This window comes from Heliangelus exortis, chromosome 2, assembly GCF_036169615.1.
Source record: "Heliangelus exortis chromosome 2, bHelExo1.hap1, whole genome shotgun sequence".
Taxonomy (NCBI): Eukaryota; Metazoa; Chordata; class Aves; order Apodiformes; family Trochilidae; genus Heliangelus; species Heliangelus exortis.
Window position 1 is genome coordinate 123779065 of NC_092423.1, and position 14942 is coordinate 123794006.

The following is a 14942-nucleotide window of genomic DNA, read 5'->3' on the forward strand; positions in this document are numbered from 1 at the left end:
CATCAGACATGAATTGAGCCTTTAATGTGAATATGTGGAACAGATTAGATGTGCTGCAAGATTGTCTTAATGGCTGACAACAGGTGTGAAGTCATAATACCATATATACATGTATTTATATATATCCAGTTTATCATCCGCACTGACTTATAATATTCATCTGATGCCTGGATTAGAAGCAAAACCAGTTTGTTGAATAACAGAAAATGAAAGAATTAGTCAAATTGTCTAGGAAGAAACACAATATACCCAATGTGTATAGTTAGACTGTAGTGAACCTTAGTTTTCTGGATTCCAGACAATAAAAATTACTTAATATTTGGTTGTTTCATTTTTTACATATAGAAATTAGTACATCTGAACAAAAATACAACCTCTTAAAACCAAAAGCTGATGCCTTACAGGTCCCCATCTTTACACATGATGGACTCTTAAGTAACTTGTTATCATTCTCATGTTATAATATTGAATGACTAACCAAAGGAAAATGCTGGTAGATACATTCAAATACCCATATGTCAATACTGATCCATTTAAATCTTTAAAACAAGTTATAAGTCATGGATAAAATAGCTCTCTGATACACATTAAGATTTAATTTAGGATCTCAAAAGGAAAATAAACTTCTTTTTGAGAACTGCCGAGTGACAAATTATGATAACTAAGAACATCATTACTGCTTGTGTATCCTTTCAGACAGGCTTTTCGCATGCAGTGGTGGTGGGTTGCATGTTCCATTTTGACTGTGGGTCTCTGCCTGCCTTGATCTTTTTACATGTTTTGGACCATCTCTCTAATATCTGGTGTCACAGGGCTACCAGAAAGTGTCACTTATGACCAGTGTCCCATGGCTAAGCATGGGACCACTGAAAGGACCCAGGTGAATTTCTCACCATGTGATACCTAAGCTTACACATCACACCTGCATTGACTCACTGAAGCACTTGGGTTTGAATGCAACTTCTTCTTGCTCTTCATTTAATGCATATGGGCAGAAGTACTGGGAGTCTGGGTTGAGACAGCAGAACAATTAATCCAACCCACTCCATGATCAAAAAAAGGATTTTGTCTTCCCACAGAAGTGTTATATTGTGTCTTTCTGAATATGAAGTTCATAAAAACAGAAGCCTTGAAAATCAGGGATGTGGAGCTAAAATACAGGCTAAGATACAGCTCCCTCACCTGCATCCCTGAGAGAAGTTCTAGGCAAATGAAGTTCACTTTTCTATTTTGTTATGAAGAAGTTAGAATACATGTGCCACAGACACATGTGGCATGAGGCACTATGAGCAGAGTTGAGGTTGATCATCAACTCCATTTGTGTTTTTCAGAACTGTTCATTTGGCTGAAATGTGTACAATTTTGCACTAATCAATGTAACATCACATTCATAAGCAATCATTATTATGTTTTAAGATTGCAGTTGAGGAATGCCTTTGATTAGCTAAAGGCAGAGATGTTATGTGATTCTTAAATGTTTTTTCCCTTTCTTAAAACATCTTCCAAAAAAGTGTTTGAACAAGAAGTCTATGACATATCTCAGATATATCTTAAGTGTTAAGAAGTGGTGTTTGCTACCAGGCTAAGATGTGTGGATATGCTATGCTTCTTTGTGACATCTTTTGACTATCACTATTTCCCCTTCTCTTGTTCTCATCCAGTCAGGCCTTTATGCCTTAAGAACCCAGCAGTAAGTAAAAGGTCTGTTCCTTGTTTTCTCATTCCTTTTGCCTCATCTTGCACCACAGACAAGAGATGCAGCAAGATAACCTTTTTAAATTTTTTCTTGCTCCCTGCCCTAAAAAAAAAGAAAAAAGAAAAAAAAGAAGAAAAAAAAGAAAAGCAGCAACAAAATTCTCAGTAAAAATAGATGGTGTGGAGTGACTATAGAAGTTAAAAACAATTCATACATGTTTTAGTATTGTCAGTATGTGTGCCCTGAACGTTATGCCTGTGAAAGGTATACGTGAATGTGTCAATAATAATTTGGAAAAGCTGGATATCAGATTAAGATGACTACAAGATGAGAACCTCAACTCTATAGGTATGAAGCACACCAAATTACAGAACCCAAGTAAACATGGATTTCAGAGTATAGAAGTGCATAGTTTAAGCCTAGAAGATAACACTGAAGTCTTTTTTTATCTTGTCCTATTCAAGAATTGCTTTTTAGATAAGTCTTGATTTGGGGTGAAGTAAATTCTTCCTGTAAGTGGTCCCTTTTCTTCAGAAGATAATAAGTGGTAAGTTTTGCTACCTGTCCTGTTCCCATATCCACCTATAGAGGCTATGATACAAAATTAAGAGCTTTCTCAATGTAGGTCACATCCAGCCCTGCAGTCAAAGGGTGGGTTCGAGAGAGAGGCCTGACCAGCTCAGGAAGTATGTGATAAGCTTAACATCCAGGACATCTTACCTTGGTAATGCAATGAAAGCAGTCTCTGTGTTGGACCAGGTGAAGAAGTCCTGGTGCAGGGCAACACACAGGAAAGTTTTTTATTTACTGATTTTTTTCTGGTCTAAAAAACAATATAGAAAATGCAATCAATAAAAGGGCTGATTAATTACACCTGACAGGAGCACCATAAGGAAGGCCTGAGTGTAACACAGTTGTACACAGGACTCATTGCCAGCCTTACATCTGGAGATGAATGAGGAAATGGGGACTAATGAGACCTGCACTAATGCCTCCTCCTGCCATCTCCATTGCACTGCCCAGCTTCAGCAGAGACAGAATGTTAATTACACAGCCCAGGAGGTGACTGTGCTCAAGGATTCTGAAGCATTTTATCACACTTTTACTACATCATATACAGAGATCCTCAGTATCACAGAGGATCAAGGGATATGAGAATATCATGGACAGATGAAGTAATCAAAAAGCAAGACTCTATTGGAAAAAAATAGCAAATTGGAAAATTACCAGGAAATAAAAGCATCCAGATTTTGTGAATACTATAGGGCTAACTATAAAAAGTTCTTTGTTTTCACAGGGAATTGTGTTTTCAAGCAAGGTAATTATTGAAGTTCTGTTGAAATCAGTGTAACTATGTCGAATTACCACAACCACAAAAATCTGACCTCAATAGGAAAAATTTCCTTCCCTTTCCTCCAATATCTAATCTTCCTTGAAATGTTAAAGGGTCCTCATGCAAAATTAAAGCAGATTTAGAAATAGTGAGAACATCTGAAAAAAGAAATTGACTATTCCAGGGATTTTTGGTAATGATTTCTCCTGACTATCATACTCCCTGATAAAACTGAAAATTTCTACCTGCAAACAGAAGACTCAGTAGCTCTCTAGAGGTTTAATCTTTCACAGACAGCAAAAAATCTGGGCTGAGTAAAAACCCAGAGCTCTGCAAAATACAAGTTTCTAATGCAATGATGTTCTGTTCTGTGAACAACACCATTTATCTCTATTTCTTTGAAGGTGATGCTTTCTGTGAGTATTTCTGAACTGGGCCATGGTAAGAATAAAAGCAGATGCAGGAAGACTATATGATATAAATAATGATTCTGCTTGACAAAGTATTTTTGACATTTTAAGAGGGATACTGTTGAGCAATTTGCTCTGGTTTGTTGCTCTTCCATGAAAGAACTAATTTAGTCCAGTTAAAAGGCAGCTTTTTCATTGGCTTTGAAAAAAATAAGTATTTCGTATGCAGTCCATATCCCCAGCTTCCTTGGGAGCTGGAGTTATTAACCAAACACTAGCCTACTCCTGTTCTGGCATAGCAAATTCCTGGTGGATTTTTTGTCTAGCACCTATATCATCTCCTGTAGAAACATACTCTAAAACCACTTGTGCAGAGTTAATAGGACAGAGCTATAAAAATCTGCATGTCAAACACTGGCAGTAATAGTGATTATATATTTTTTTTGCTGTTAAGTTTATCTTCCATGTTTTAGGAGGTTTCTTCAGGAAGAAAATCAAGGAAAAACAAAACAAAACCCATGCCATCTGGTCTAAGGAATGAAACTAAATATGTTTACGTATCATTTTTTTCAGCTGCTAAAGGGAAACTTGTCAACAGGGGCATTAGAAAGTGAGCTGATAAAATGAGTGAGCTACACTCCAGCATCCCTGGGAGGGCTCCCAAGGCCATAACTGTGAATTCACTTTTGGTTCTCCAAAGGCTCTGATCTGTTATCCTCATGGCTCAGCAACATGAAGTCTTATTGGCACATTACTGAAGGGCTCATTGCATCACCAGCTACTGGGGTTTCAAGCAAGTACCATTCGTTCTCAAGCACATTTGAGATCACATGCTCAGAGTTATCTATAATATGGAGAACTAATTAACCATTCCACATCAACCACCTGTATTCTCAGAAGGATGAATCAAGAGAAGGGCCTGGCATCTTTCCTATGTGCAAGAATATGGAAAATAGCTATATAGAATTCAGCATAGCATTGTACAGATCTGCAAGTAGAGCTTTTAGCTGACAGAAATTTATGAACTATCCATAACAGTCAATCTCCCAAATGTTTTGTTTTGTCTTTTGTCTTTCTCTCTTTTTTAAACAAACATTTTCTTTTAAAAATTATTTTTTTGTTTGTTTGTTTGGTATGAGTGGTATATTTCTCTTAGGTTTCTTCAGAAAACAGTAATTCTTTCCTCTGCCAGTGTAACTATAAGACACAGTCCACTTGCCACCCTTCATTCTTGTACTCTGCTTATCAGTTTTCATTGATGCTTTGTTAATAAAATGCATTTATGCTCTCTGAGCATCCAGTCTTGCTATCTAATAAGGTCACAGACCTTATATAATAAAAAGACTGTTAGCTCAGGTGATTATTTTGAGAGATTTTGTCTCACTGGCTTTGCAGTTAAGATAGCCTAAAAGCTATCCATTAAAATGGATGGTTTTGCCTCTATTATTAAAGCAGCTTAGTGCCATATCTTCAGCATCTTGTGGATGAGAAAATAAAATGGGGGATGGTATTTATATGTATCCTAGCCATTTTAGGTATAGTCCTGAAAAAAAAAAAAAAATAAAGGTATCTTTGCAAGCATTATGAAAAGTGCCCTACCAGATGATAAGGAATTTATTTGGGTTTTTGTTTCCTTGCTTTTTTGTAGATCCCGTTTTGTAGATCCCTAGATTGGGTTGCATCTTTGGTTGATAGTGTTTTCAATTATGATACTAATGTATGCAAGCAAAAATTATTTCAAATCTGAAGCCCAATTTCCTGTAATAAATATATGTATTTGAATAGAATTTTGTTTCTTCTTCTTCAACTGGGATATTTTCCTTAAAATTAAATTTAGCAACAAACTTGCTGGATATTTGTTATCTGTTGAAGATTTGCAAATAATACATTACATTACATACATTAAAAATACTGACATTTCCAAATTATTTAAAAAAAATAAAAGACAAACATGGGCTACATGTGTCTGTCAGCCCATCTGCTGTTTGGGAGGCAGCACACAGAGGACAGATTTTGCCTAATCTATGGTCGACTCATGACTGTTGGATGAGTGTCCCAGAAGAGTTAGCTGTTATCTAACGTGTCTGTGATACAGATGCATGCTGTTTAACATCTAACAGTGCTAACAACTTATATACGTTTCAATTACCAAGATTTCAGTTAAGAATGCTTGATTTCAATCAAAAACTAATCATCTACAATGGATTTTATTTATAATTCCTTGTGAGGAAGTGCCTTTTTTCTCCTCTCAATTTATTTGATTAAAATGATAGAAAAATTCCAAAATGTCCATAAGATTGCATTTGGCCATGTAAGCAGGGATGTGGAAATAGACAGTAAATCCCAAGTTTTAGTGTACTATGAGGGAGACTATGACATTCCAGTTAAATATGCACAAGGAAAATGGTAGGTAAGGCAAAACATCTATGAGTGAGCTCATTTGCCTTTGCCTTTGAGAATTTTCAGTAAGATTTTTTTTTCCAGTTAAATGGGCCTTTATTATTTTAATTAGCTTAATATCTTTGGCAGGGAACTGCTTTTGGAACAATACAGAAATAGGACAGAGATAAAATATAAGGAAATAGCACCTCAGCAGCACTGAATTAGCGCATCAGTAGAAATAATTGCTGATGTTAGGTATGCTTGACAGAAAGCTAGCAGCAGCACTGCTATGTTAGTTATCAGCCTAGATCTATATTCATTACATCTCTAACATGACAAATAATTACTTTAGAAAAAGAAAAGGCTGGATTATTTTTTTTAAATTACTTATAAGCAAAGGAAATACCAAGCAGGATAATTGTAAGAAAGATTTAAAATGAGCATTAGAAGACTGTGGTAAGATGCTATCATTTTACTGGCAATGCTTTACTTAAAAATGGAGAATTTTAGTCTTTGTGATGTACTTAAATTAAAGAACGTTTTCTCTAATATATTAGGCATATTACTTCTAATTATAAGCTTCCTCTAGATAAGCTTCCTCTGGATCTTCCTGAGAAACTCATGGAGAGCTGTTTTGCACCTCAAATAAATCTATCCTTTCCTACAGTGTTCAAGGCTTTATCATGTGATTGAGATGACTGTCTGAAACAGCCCCCACTGTGTACTGACTGGAGCAATGCCTCTTCACTGGCCTATAGTCAGATTTACAAAGAAAATACTGTAATCACTCCCAGAAAGGTGAGCAGAGCCCACAGCAAGGCAGAGAAGCAGATGCTTTGCTTCATGCAGGACTTAGTGGATAGTGCTGGGCTGCAGTTGTTGAAAACCTAGAGCTTTCTGCTTGGTTGCAGATGGGAGTAAAAGATTGATATGGTCTTCTGTAAGGATTGCATTGGTCTTCTTGGTGTGATGGAGAAAGAAAAATAGTATATATATTACACTGTTAGGAAATAATTTGTAAACACACACTACTCAGCAGTGGTCTGATATTTTTTCACCCTCAATTTACTGTATAATTCAATTCCAAGCATCTTGACTTTTCAGTCAGTAAAAGGAAATATACTAAAAACCTGTTTTGGAAAATGATTGCTCTCACTTATCCTCTTTTTCACTTTCCAGCATTTAATTTGATTTGTAATCTTTATTTAAAGAACAATAAAGATGAGAGTCTTTATTTATTGAAAAACTCATAAGTTTGCAGTGGAAATCATTTGGGGAAGAGAGAAGTTATACAGCAGAGCTATTAAACTTATTGTCAGTAGGATTCAGCCTGCAAAACCTTCACATTGGCATGAACAATGTTCATAATAGAGTAAAGAAAAAGAATTTTATTAAACATCATGTTATGCAACAAATAATAATAAAAAAATAAGTACTGATAAGTTTATTTTATTGTTTTTTTAATTTATTTTTATCTTCATACTGCCTATGTTTTTTTAAATCTCTAATAGTTCATGGCAATGGGGAGTGGTTAGGCTGATGGTGGAGTGGTGGAATACTTACACTGTATTTGAAATCAGAAAAAAAAAATATACTGCAGATGGTCCTTCAATACAATGGTCCTTTCAATGCAAGCTGATCTTAATGGTGTCCCAGATAAACGTAACTTTTTTTCAGACAATATTGTGTAAGATATTAAATTATTCTTGTACACAAACAAGTGCAATTTTTCAAGTGGCTATTAAAGGTAGAAGCCCACCTCAACTGTTACTTTTTGTATTTTTACCCTTCTAATAATTTTAAGTCCTTAAACATCATTAGCATTTCATGATATGAGCTTTCCTACATAAGTACTTTAGCACTGTCCCAGTGGCCATCTATATTTTTCTATCCTGTTCACTTACATTTGTGGTGTCTGATTCTAGTTTTTCCTTTGATTTTATTTCATCTGTCTTTATACACATAAAGTAAAACAGCAGAATCAGAGTGTTAAGGCCTATATTTGAATAATTGAACATATGAAGGTACTGTTCTTTTCTATGTGTTTTCATCCTCCTTACACTGTTGCCTTCCTTGGTACTTTCTAAAACCTAACATATTAAATGTGAATTAATTTCTGATTATGCCAACTCCTCCTTCCCTTTTTCTCTTCCTTGATATATTCGACTTGGGCCAAACCGTAAGAGGTTTATTATACTAATGAAAATGCAGCAGCATTACCTCATTACACCAGAATTTATGTGCAAGAATTAAAAGAAACATTTGGAGGGCTATTTAAAACAGATATAAATATATCAGCCATGATTAAACATAAGTAATTTAATTTAACAGAAACTGTTGAATAAACAGTGTGTTGTAATAGGTGGCAGAGTTCTGATGCCAATAAGTGAGGCTGCCAGAGGCTTTCAATCATAAGCCTCTTGTTTTCAGTTGCTGATAGCTCTGCCAAATGCAAACTGTTGATGTTTTACTCTATGCTGAATATACCCCTCAGATACTTTGTTAAAGTTCTGATTAAAATAAATTATTTCTTAAGAAAGTTTGAGAATATAAAACCTGCCCCACGAGGTTTTATTGTTCTGCTTCCTTGGGCCATATAAGAGGCATGAGGGGGAGAAAGGAAAAGGCTGGAGCCCAAGAACAGGTCTGTGTATGGACAGGACAGGAGGAAGAGGGACTGTGAGAAAGAAAGGTATTCAGGGGAAGGATATAGATAGAATCAAAATTAATATACCTGGGGAAGATTAAAGAAATTGAGTAGCAGCAGGAGGTAATAGCAGTAGTTATGCTAGGGGGAAGAATATGCTGTTGTGTGGAGAGAGAAGTAAAGGTGTGAGGCAGTATAGAAAGGCAGACAGGAATCAGCTGAGAAAATGGAATTTGGAAGCTATAGTAGGAAAGAAATTAAACTGGAGGCCAGGGTAACAGAAAGACTCATAGGGAACTTGGTCCAGAAGTGTTTAAAACCCCCATATAATGCTTCTTTTTGTTTAAGATATATAAATTAATTCTATAAGTCATGAATAGCTGCTTTCCCTTATTTAAAAAAACAGCAGAAAAATTTAAGTACGTCTTTATTTCCTTAGGGATAGGACCATCTGGAGGCTAACAGTCTTACCACTGTCATCACTGGTTAACTGCTTGAAACTTCAACATAAGTGTCTTTCCTGAGCATCTAAAGGGATCAGCTTCTTTCAGCAGCTTTATATAGCTAATTTTTTGTAAAGGCTTATTATTACATTGCCTCTGAACTCTGCCTAAGGAACACCAAGGCTGCAACTGAAGAACCCAAAAATTGGAAAACACCTGAATTAAAATTACTCAGGCAACCTGAATTATCACCCCAGGCATGTGTTCATTTTGATCCAGTCTTTCTCTCCACCACCACCATGCACTTTTTTTTCCATTCTATGTTTTCATTCGTCTCTGGATCATTAGAGGGCAAAAGCCCTTGTCCTCTGCCCTTGTCACATCCTTCCTGAGGACTGGAGCCACATGTCAGCTTCATGGTGGGGGTTTAAAGACTTCCAACTGGTTTTCAGTAAATGGGTTTCCATAGCAAGCCTTTTCTTGCTCACGTCTTAAGATCTATGTGTGAAAACACAATTATATGCCTACCTTGCTGCTTAATGAGTTTTGATAAATGTCATTGATCAAGTACAGCATTCTGACTTGTTTTCTGCCACAGAATCAAAAAAAAAAAAAAAGAAAAAAAAGTGCTGCTCTACTGTGTAGAGCAGTAGTATGTAAATTTAGTGATAAATGATTTTGTATCTCTTTCTTTTACTATATTACTAAGTCATTACAAAAGCATTATAATAAACAAAGAAGAATTATAAGAAGCTGTATATGTAAATATCATACTACACAGACTGTGATGATTTCACTGACTTCACTGAAGACATTAAAATTACCTAAACACCAAAATCCCATTATGCTTATATATATACCATAGACACATGATAATGTGAGAGGATTGTTGTTGGTTGTTAAGCTGCACCTCCTGGTTCACATCCGTTAGTAGCAGGAGGATGAAGAACTGTTTTGTGTAAAGTGTGAGGTGTGTGATGATTTGGGAAATTATCCCCCAGACAGCTGTGTTTCTATGCAGAAAATCTTTTTGAAGAGCCTGCAGAGGTTTTGCTTGTTAGAGAACTTTCAGCTGAAGCAGACCCACAACTTTTTTCTAGATGGCAACAATCACAGGCACAAGAATATATCACTGAAGGTTTCACTGCACTTGGGTGGAAAAGATGTTTTATAGAAAAAATTCTCCCATTAACTTAAACCATTACAGTCTTAGTAGGGATTGTAATGCTGCCTGTTCCCAGCCCTGGTGGGTATTTGGTTGAAGACCATTTGCTATATGCTGTTAAAACCATCATCCTAGAATGCAATCCATTATAGAAATAGGTGTCTTTGACAAAAATCAAAGAAACCAATGTTTTTAGCAAAACCAGCATACATATTTTAGTCATCCACTTTAACAAAATGAAGTTTACATTAACTCATAGTTAGGTAACCCTTCTAATATCTAGTTAAGTAGTAGAACTGTTGTGGCTATGACAGTAAAAGAATACAAAATTGACAACACTTCTTCCCACAAGCATCTTTAAATAGTTACCTTCTATCTTCCTGACATCGACTTGTGTCATTCCTTGTTTTGATATGCATACTAAACCAGCATATTTTTCCTACTTTATTAGCACAACTGTAAACCACCCTGAAAATTAAAACAATACTGTTTTGTTTTATTTTGTTTTGTTTTGTTTTTTAAGAGTTAAACTCCAACAAAGGGAAAGTATGTATAAATCTAAAACATCCCTGCCTGGATAAAATAATATGAGTTCATAATAAATACTTTCAAACCAGAGACAGATCAGAAGTAATTCCCTTTTATGACATTAATAATTGAATTATTTAACCTTTGATAGAAGGACAAGTTTTTTAATAGTAGTAGTTTTCAAATTCTTTCTGTTGCAATGTGTAACTCATTTGATTTTGCCATTTCACTAAAATTATTGTGTGAGATGCATAGAGTACAAAAAATAAGCTTATGGAGTGTGAAGTGTGTTCAGAAATACCTGGAAAGAGACAGGAGAGTTAATAGAATTTTTGAGTTGCTCAGGAAGGCTGTATTAATACATGGACACATATATATATATATTAATATTTGGTATCAAAGTTATTGTAAGTACCAGTGAGTTGCAGATATGTTAAAGAAAAAGAGCCTTTTCCCTTTAGTGTTGGTCACACAGGGTCAGGTGTTGAATCGGCTCAAAAATAACACTACAGATCTCTCCACAACTTAGTCTGTAGCCACCACTTTCCAAACAGAAGCTGCTTTCTGAATTCTTCTTTCACCCACTGATCAGTATGATGATTTTTTTTCTCCATGACAGGATGAAGTTGTGGCCATGCCTGCCCAAAGGCAGCAGGTCCCCAGGCATACTGATGGATTTAATTTAGTTTGGCCCATCATAAATGCACATCACAAGGCACTGATACTGGAATGACACAGACCCCTGGATATGTAGGATAGGCAAGATCCTGAGGTTGTTAATGGATAAAATTGTTCTAAATGTTATTTTAAATGAAAGGGCTCAAGGATGTCTGCCCCTGAAACCTTTCTTTTGCATGTGAGCTTTCTTGGCTGTATTCTTTATGTTCACAACAGAGAAAGCATTTCACGCATCTCAAGAGAAATAAATAAAAAAAAAATAAACGACAAAAAAATCTATATTTTTCTGAGGTGACAAGCATTTAACAAAATGATAGGTAAAGAATTTAAAAGACTTCTGTGGAGATGAAGAATGATTTTAGGAAGTGATAAAGAAATGACAAAATGAACAGAAAAACTAATCAAATGTCAAATAAGATCCTCACCTTATTTCTGTGAAAGAGGAGAACTATCAATTCCAAAAGCTTCATTAATAATAGCATTAACAGTTAATAGGTATTAACAATTCTACAAAATAATAACTGTTCTATAAAATCTCAGGGCTCTGGGGCAACTAGTTAAAGGATCCAGTGTGCAAGATCCCACTCTTTAGTACTCATGGGTGAATTCTGATATTTGTCATCCTGATATTTGTTGGAAAGCCCACATAGCCAAGCATATCCAGTCCAAAAGGCTCTTGCAGTGCATTGATGATAACTTTCTGATGTAGCTAGTTGAAGAAATGACAGAGAGGTGCACTGCTGGACCTTGTATTAATGAAATACAAGGTTTGGGGCTCTAAGGCTTTAAAGAGCCTTGGTGACAGTGACTATGACATGGTGGAGTTGAGTATTTTACAAGGAAGAAGAAGGGCTTCTGTGGGACTACAACCCTGGGCTTCCATAGGGCTAACTTTGTACTCCTTAAGGATCTACTTGCAGGAGTTCCATAGCCTAAGACTCTGGAAGGGAGGGGAGCCCAAGAAAGTTGGTCAGTTTTTAAATATCGCTTCCTTCAAGCCCAAGATACTCATTCCCTTGAGTAAAAAAAAGTAGTAAGTAATAAGAGTAAGAAGTAGTAAGAGACTATTTGTCACACTACTTTGTGTGGAACAACAGGGAACTTTTTGAAGAAAGTCTCATGGAAGAAAGAAATTTACTGCTCATGGAAGAAGGGGCTGGTCACTTGAGAGAACTACAGGGATGTTGTCAGAGCATGTAGGAAAGCAACAAAAAGGGCCAAGCTCTCTTAGAATTCAAACTAGCAGAAGAAGTAAAAGGAAACAAGAGTTTCTTCAAATATATCAGTAATAAAAGGAAGAATAGGGAAAATGTGGCCCAACTGCTCAATAGGGTTGGAGCCCTGACAACAGAAGATGCAGAGAAGGCAGAATTGCTGAATGCCTTCTTTTTTTGAGTCTTTACTCCTAGGACCAACCCTTGTGAACTCCAGACATAAGTCAGAACCCTGGACATAAGTCAGAAAGCCTGGAGGAGGGAAGACTCACCCCTGGTTAATGAAGACTGGGTTAGAGATCAATTATGCAAACTGAATGTACACAAGTTCATGGGCCCTGATAGGGTGCACCCAAGAGTGTTGAGAGAGCTGGCTGATGTTATCACCCTGTCACTGACCATAATTTCTGAGAGATCATGGAAAACAAGAATGGTGCCTACGGGCTGGAGGGAAGGCAGTGTCACTCCAGTCTTCAGAAAGGGCAAGAAGGAAAATCTGGGCAATAACAGACCAGTCAGCTTCACCTCCATACCTGGAAAAATGATGGAAAGCCTCATTCTGGACATCATCTCTAAGCACATGGAAGAAGAGAAGGTTATCAGAAGTAGTCAGCATGGATTTACTAAGGGGAACTCACGCTTGACTAATCTGATAGCCTTCTATGATGTTGTGACTGAATGGCTAGGTGTAGGGAGACCAGTGGATGTAGTCTGCCTTGACCTTTGCAAGGCTTTTGACACAGTCTCCCATAACATACTTGTCATCAAGCTCAGGAAATGTGGAATAGAAGAATGGACAGTGAGATGGATTAAGAACTGGATACACAATAAAGCCCAAAGAGTGATGATCCCAAAGCCCAAAGAGTGCAGAATCCAGCTGGAGACCTGTGACTAGTGGAGTTCCCCAAGGAACAGTGGAGGGCCCAGTCCTGTTCATCATCTTTATCAGTGGCCTTGATGATGGGGCAGTGTCTTTTCAGCAAGTTTGTTGATGACACAAACCTGGGAGGACTGGCTTATACCCCAGAAGGCTGCGCTGCTATCTGAAGGGACCTAGACAGGTTGGAGAGTTGGACAGGGAAAAATTTAATGTCTTACAATAAGGGCAGGAGTCTTACATCTGGGTAGGAACAACCCTGAGTACCAGTACAGGTTAGGGGATGCTTTCTTAGAGATCAGTGAAAGTAAAAGTGACCTGGGGGTGGATGGAAGGATGGAAGGATGACCATGACAATGTGACTCTGTGGCCAAGAAGCCAAATGGCATTCTGGGGTGCATTAGCAGGGGTGTGGCTAGTAGGTGGAGAGAGTTTCTCCTCCCACTCTATTCTGCCCTAGTGAGGCCATATCTGGAATAGTGGGTGAAGTCCTGGGTTCCTCAGTTCAAAAAGGAGAGGAAACTTCTTGAAAGAGTCCAGCACAGAGCCTTCAAGAAGATTAAGAGAGTGGATCATCTCCTTTACGAGGAAAGGCTGAGGGAGCTGGGTCTCTTCAGCTTGGAGGAGAATGAGGGGCAACCTCATTAATGTTTATATATATGTAAAAGGAGACAGCAAGGATGATGATGCCAGGCTCTTCTCAGTTATACCCAATGATATACCCAAGAGATGTTGGATCATAGGAGGTTCCATAGAAACACAAGGAAAAAAAATTTTACCATGAGTGTGACCGGACACTGGAACAGGCTGCCCAGGCAGGAGTCGTCTTCTCTGGAGAAATTCAAAGTCCATCTGGATGCATTTCTGTGTGACCTGCTATAGGTGACCCTCCTCTGGCAGGGGGGGTTGGACTTGATGATCTTTTGAGGTCCCTTTCAACCCTTAACTATCTCTGATTCTATGAAAATATTTTGGTGTGGAAGGAGCATGTCAGCTTTCACTAAGTGATCTGGAATTCATGAAGACACTTCACGATTAAATCAGATGATTTTTTCCTATGTTTCTCAGACTCACATGAGGAGTCTCTGAAAACAGCCCTTCCCCTCTAGGTCAATGGCAAATTTTTTGTGCTGCCTCAGAACCCTTTTTCTGCTGTCTGATCAGGGTTAAGAAGGAAAATAACAGTGGATCAGGGAGGAGGGGAGTGAGCTGGGAAATGGACAGGAATAATCAGGAGGAAAAGAAGGATGATTAACTAACATAATTATTTGTCATCACTTGGACAATTATATTTCTTGAAACTATATTTCTTGAAGTAATTGGATAATTTATATCCAATAATTTATATCCAATTAGGAAAGATTGTGCATAAAATGAGAACATTATTTTGGATGAGTGGAACCTGATTATTTTGAAATAAATATTCAAGAGATATAGTTATTTCTCGAAGAAAAATCAGCTGGAGTGGGATTTTCTGCAGATTTTGCAACAAAATTGGTTATTGTTATACTCTCTGATTTCTCTAAATCTTTCCTGTAAAACAGCATTAAAATTACTGCATATAAAGAA

The 14942-nt window shown here is 37.0% G+C and overlaps 1 protein-coding gene across 4 annotated transcripts in view; it reads left to right on the plus strand.

Annotated features, from left to right (window-relative positions):
• RALYL (RALY RNA binding protein like) overlaps window positions 1–14942 on the plus strand; it is a 389580-nt gene that overhangs the window by 33547 nt on the left and 341091 nt on the right. The window lies entirely within an intron of this gene.